Source organism: Pinus tabuliformis, chromosome 2_2 (assembly GCF_031772625.1).
Source record: "Pinus tabuliformis cultivar Carrire ecotype Pingquan chromosome 2_2, CPIR1, whole genome shotgun sequence".
In the NCBI taxonomy this organism is placed as follows: Eukaryota; Viridiplantae; Streptophyta; class Pinopsida; order Pinales; family Pinaceae; genus Pinus; species Pinus tabuliformis.
In genome coordinates this window covers 809588574-809595234 of record NC_142300.1, presented here as the reverse complement: position 1 = coordinate 809595234, position 6661 = coordinate 809588574, and positions in this window count along the sequence as shown.

Here is a 6661-nt window from a genome sequence, read left to right as displayed (position 1 = left end):
CACTCTTTAGAGTAATGTGTTTTCCACACGAAGGAAGAATGGTCAAGCTCGTAGACCAACTTTCATTTTCGGGATCACGCATCGCAAATAGTCACATACCAACCCTGAATGGTCTATTCAATCAAGAAATGTCTCCACCCCCAGTCCTCCTTCCCGATGAGTGCGAGTGATTCGGAAAGATGGGACTAGAACCCAGGGGGCATGCATCCTGGTCTGCTTCGGGCAGAGAAAACCTTGGGTATAAAGTAGAATTTCTGCGAGAGAATATGACTAGTCCGTACCCCATCCGTGGAAGGAAGAGGGGTTGTTCTGGAATAAGATTCTTTTGTCAAAGTTACGTGTTTGACAAGAGTCATTCACCCTTGTCTATTTCGGTAGACAGTGCCGAGGAAATGTTTTGTTTGAAAGATTAACGAAACAATCTTTGGGTAACCAGAAAGAGGCAAGCCTCCCTCAATAACATTAATGTTTTATCTTTGAGTAGTGTTCTTCTCTTGTCGCAAGTAGCTGCTCTCTTGTCGCAAGTAGTTGTTCTCTTGCGATCTTGCAAAAGATCTGTTAAAAGTTGGGCTGACGAAAGACAAGTATCGCATAAGACCCGTTTAAAATAACGAGAAGACAAGTATCGTTAACATTAGACTAGCAAGACGACAAGTAGCTGTGAACACCCAAAGAAAAGCAGAGGTGGGGGAGAGGAGGGGCAGCCTTGAAATTGTATTTTATACCTGGGGGCATGCAAACCTTTTGGAGTGCAAGCAAAGAGCGGTTATTTATCTGTTTTTTGGATTAGTCATTTCCAAACTTGCATAAAGAAAGGATATGGAGTAAAGCTTAGTGAAGATGAAACTCCTTAAAAAATAGAGATCTCACAGGAGACATTTCTTATCTTATGACTGGTATATCGAGCAGTTTTAGCATAAAGTTCATGCTCGTTAAAAAATAAATGCAAGATCCGAGCAGTTTTAACGCGGTCTTCATGCTCGTTAAAAAATAAATAAAAGCAGTGAGCAATGTTTCCCCCAGAGTTTAAGCTCATTTTTAAATAAAAAATGAACCTATTCCGGTAAATAACCTCTGTGATCGTAAATTTATCAGCCATAAAAAGCCTTGGTCGTGTTTGCACCTGCTACCTCCACCGTCATTTGGCTGATCGTTCACCTCCATATGATTGTTTACCCATTTTGAGGAACAGCTGCGAAGAGTGATTTCGCCTAGCCATCCTTGTGACACTGCCATGATTGGAAAATTCCAACCTGTACCTGGAATCTGCTGCTATCCCTGTTTATCACTCGTTCCTCAAAAGACGAGTCTTCTTTGAGCTCTTTTCAACTGACTCGTAAAATATGAAAAGTTTGCCGAGTTTTGGCCTTCCAGCTCGTTAAAGGACCAGAAGAGCTATCCCTCCTCTATATTTTAATCTTTTTGGACCTGAGGGATTATTGCACAAAAAGGTCAAGCGCTTGTTTTATTCGGCTCGTTAAAGTTATTGAAAACTCATCCCTTTTGTATTGTTTTATACTTTTTCGGACTTAAGGGATTAGATGACAAAAAAGGAACTTTGGAGTTAACTTTATGTACCTTTTCAGACTCCCTAAAAATGAAAAGGACCGATTTTTCCTTGTCGTTAGACTCGTTAAAATGATTAAATAGCGACAAACTTGTCTTTAGACGAGAACGAGTTTCCTTATCGCTAGGCTCGTTAAAACATAGCGATGGGCTTGCCCGAAGGGCAGGTTATAGAACAAGCATATGTTATCCTCCTCAAGCTTGATAAAAATAAAGAGGTACTGGTCAGAAATGACTGGGGAAAAATTGGGAGAACCTCAAAGCTTTAATGGCAGCAAGTCACTCTTGAACATGACACTTTTCCCCCGTACCACATCCGGTTGGGTTGTTTCATTCACCGGTCTCATCACCATGGTCTTGCCAAACCATCCACATTTGGGGTAATGCTACCGATCCATCGCATAAGTGTCGTTATATGTTCAAGAGATGTTGTTCAGAAAGAGTCAACCGTGTCCCATCCACTGCCATACATTATCCTTCATCCATCCATGATCGTCACCCTGAATCATATGTCACAGATTGTTTTCACCTCCATTAAAATCATTAGCTCTGTTCCGTGTCACTGATGTGGGATTCATTAAGGCCCTCCTTTGACGGATCGCTTCTTGTCGACTTCAGCTCATTATCCAAGAAGTTGATCTAGGAACAAACCCCTTCAGTACTTTGAAGCTTGCATGCCTCAATGGCAAGTTTCTCACTTCCGGCGACATGTATACATCAATGACCTTCGACCGAAAGATTTTGCATGGTGTTCGACGCCAAGTCCTTTATTCACACCACGTGAATTGTACTGCAGTACCTTGAGGGTCATTATCATTATCGGTGATTCCTCTCGCGCTTGTTAATGGTTTACATCATTGACCGGTAATCAAGTGATGTCTTTCCATGTTCGACTTCAGCGCAACTCTCACATGGATCGACTTGTACTTAGAGTGAAGATCGAACGACTTTGAAGACCCCAGATCTAGTTTCATCCATCCGAGCTGCGATATATATTCAGGAAATATAAAGACATTTGACATGTACATCATTGCAACAGATGATCATCCTACTCAAAGGATGGTAATTTCAGCAGAGAATTATCAGTCTATCATCAGACGATCGTCTGTTCTATGTACCAAAATGAATTTATAAAGCTGAGCATGGGAATTCCCGCCTCAGCTAGATCATGAAAGCAGAATGAAAAATAATGTATTTTATTGTATTTTATTACAGGTCACCTCTCAGCGATTGAATGAACTTCGGATCCTCCTGATAAAGCATTTCACCCGATAAACGGCCTCATACTTTAGGGGCCAACTGTTATAGACATTTTTGTGCCTTACAGCATGAAGCATGAAATTTCCATAATATAAGGGATCCAAAGTCCCTAAACATGCTGTTCCTACCCCTAGAGGAACAAGGTCAGCAAACCACAGCACTGAATATCAGTTCTCCACCTAAAAACACTAAAAAACAAGGCAATTCTGGATCATGTCAACTGCTCCACTGAGCATCTGCGATGAATGTCAACTGCTCCACTGTCTACCTGCGCTGAATGTCAACTGCAAAGAAGGCTACCTGCACTGGGCGAGTTGGGACATGTGGCACAGTCATTCCTCAAGGTGTCAATGCCCAGGAAGCTTCCAAAATGACACTTGGATCAAGGAATTCGATTGGTGATGAGTAAGAGGGTTTAGATCTCCAAGTGGAAGCAAGAACCTCCAAGTGGACTCAAGAACTGAAGAATAACTGAAGTGGGAGAGGACACTAGTCAGCTTCATGCTGGCCTCAAGCTGACTCATCCTTTCTCCAAAACTCCTATATATAGAGCTCTCTCATGAGGTCTAGGGAGGCTGGAATCTTGTGAATGTAAGGAAGTGCTGTTGGTTTGAGTATAGAACTATTGGGTGATTTGCTTGAAGGAGGTGAAGAGGAGATTTCTTTCTGCTGGGAGGTGATGCTGGATTGGGCCTCTTATGGTTGTATCACTTCCTGAACTTTACTTCTTCCGTTAATAAAGCATTTGAGGTTCTTCTATATACATGTGTCTCAATGGTGTATTGTTATACTTGTGTATTTGATTTATTCTAATCCTTGAATCAATTATGAATGTATGCTTCTTGTAGTTTCCCTCTCTTGCCATTTTGCAGGATCTTGGTGTAGCTGGGCCAGTGAAAGAGCAAGGAGAGAAGATTGGATCAATCATTAGCGGAAGACATCGGTTAGTGGATCTCTTTCTCCCCTATTTTACTTTCATGAAGAAGAAATCTTAGATAGCTTTGCTTCGATTGTTGCTGAGGTACTATCACCCTTAGAGTGGGATAGGGTCATTCCGTATTGGATACTTTTCCCAACAACAGAGCTTGGCTCTGTTGAAATTGAAAAGGTGTTTGTTTTCTGAATGAAGAAAGAAGGTTTTATATAGAGGAGGAATGACATGTTGTAGAGTTTTGTGAACCCAAAGTTTCGGACTACAAAGTGAGTCCATCATCAGGGGATGCGACAATAGATAATCTTCAACATTAATGATGTATCCAAGAGCTAAGTTTAACAGAAGGTTTTGCTGAAAACTAAAGTGTGTTTCTTTGAATGTATGATGAATGATTGAAAGGAAGATCAGAGTTTTAAATTTAATATGCAAGCTACACAAATGCAGTGAATAGGATTGCAAAAGTGAATGGAGACAAGATCGTGCAAGATCTGAAAGGTGAGATGAATTTTTGATTTGAAATTTATGATTGAAGTTTATGGTTGCAGACAAGATGATGGCAGTGAACCTGAGATTCGGTTGAAGGCTAGATAAGGAGGACAGTTGTAGTGTCCTGAAGAGGAAGTGAGTTGAAGAGATAGCCTAGAGAGAGCAGAGGAGTGCTCAAGAGGTTCCAGAGGCAGTGAACTAGTACTTACAAAAATACTGAGTGAGGAGAGCTTGGTGAGGTAAGGGGTAGCGAGGGAGATTGCTTTCGTAGAGGATAGTACAACTCATGGTGTGTGAGAAACTCATGGAGACGATGATCATGGAGGATCAGAGAAGAGGTTCAGAGGAATGCCACAGAGGTGAGATGACTGATGAGGTCCAAGAAAGAGAGATTGCAGTAATAAAGGTACAATTGCAGGTACTGGAAGAATGGCTGCAAGAGCAGGAAAACCAGAATAGAAAATGGATCTTTCCACTGAAGGGAAAGAGAGTGATTTGGTGACAATTGTAGGTGAAGTTGAGGCAAAGTGTGATTGCCTTATTAAAGAAAGGACTTAGAGTTCTTGAGCCAGAGTTGGAATTTGAAAATTCGACATGCAGATTTTTTCAAAGGGAAGTGCTGGAGGGAGCAGTCAAGACTGGAAAGTCTTATAGTTCTAAAACTAATGAGTTGTGTATGTTTGCAGGTACAATAGAGGGAGATGAGCAAGCCTTAGAGTTTGTTCAAGAAGATTTGAATCTGAACACTATTTAGATCAATGCTGAGATAGCCAGATCTTAGGAGGAAATGAAGACAGAGGAGTCTAATCGAAATATTGGTGAAGAAAGAGAAGGACCAGCTGATGATTGGTTAACAGCTAGTGAAGGTATGGAAAATTGTGTGAAGTATTGCCAGAGGAAGTTCGAGCAGATGATAGATGTACAGTTGAGATGTATGCAACTCAGAGCAGCTGAGTTGGAAGAGGAGGTTTCCATTGATGAAACGGAGGAGGAGATCATTGGTGATTTCTTGAGTTATTGGGTAGATCCAGATCAGCTGGATAATGTGAACTCTTGTGTTTGTATAGCTGAAAATTGTGATGTGATTACATGTGTTGAGGAGGATGCGCAATCTTGTGAAGCTGTCACAAGCATGGAAAAGAATCTTTTAGGAGATAAGTACTTTGAAGAAGAAAGCACTGATGCTTCTGCTATTACAACACAAGAAGTTTTTGTGGATAAAGAAAAGGGTCAGCTTGAGGAGCTGGTATATGAACCAACAGTTGAAACTGTTGAACTTGTAGTTTCCAAACTAACAAGTTGTGTGTGAATGCATGGATGATACATGATGATGATCAATTTGTTATAAATGCTGATAATGGCAAATTGTTTTTATTAAGTGATGGACAGATAACTGAGTTTATTGCAGGAGTTGAGAATCAGAATTATGTTCTGATAACAGATGATGAGATGGTGACAACAGAGAGCTTGGCTTGTGAAAGTATTGAATATTGCACAGAAAGTTTCTCAAAGGAGATGATAGGTTTATGGCATGAGCTAAGTGTTCTAGAGCAGAGACTAGAAGTACACAAGATAAGTGTTCAGAATATAAAGACAGAGATGAATGAAAATAAAGAGGTTCATTTTTATGAACCAGAACACAGAGGCATTCTCAGAGAAGATGATGCTGAGGAGAGACTAAGTGATAGTCTCAAGAATGATTGGGATCAACATACTGAAATACTGGTAATGGGAAGTAAGGCATTGAGGCCTTATGATTTTTATCTTAACAAGTGTTTTGTGAATGCAGGTATTGGTACTGAAGAACATTTGAATCAGTTGAGCAGTCAAATGAAGGGAGAAGAAGTTTTCTATTCCAGAAGACAAGAGGGAATGGATGATCGGGTGGCAGTCAGAATAGAAACAAGCATAGAAGCAATAAGTCAGCAAGTGACAGTACAGATAGAGAGAGTAAAAACTGAGCAAGCCGTCTTAGCTCGGCAGACAGCAAGAAATCAACAGCCGGGAGATTTATTGGAGCAAGAGATTGAAGGCATCAGAATACTGATGATCAAAGTATCCCGGAAGAGGCCAGCAGCAGTAGAAAAAAAGGAGAAGCAGCAAAATAAAGACAACAGAAAATTGTGAAAGCCTAGTCAGTGGGGCAATGCAGCATAAAGTGGGAAAACCTGGAGAAGAACAACAAAGAGAAGCATCAATAAGTGGAAATTTGTAGCACAAAATATGGGATCCAGGAATACACAGATCCAAACACATGATCAGGCGATCATGTTAAATTTCAACCTTTGGAGTCTGATGCAGGAGCATCAAGGCCAATTTTCATTTTAATGATGTAAATGAAGGGGGTGTGACATTTTTATTATTTTATTGTTAGATAAATTAGATAAGTGAGGATTTTGTAAATATTCTTGTATT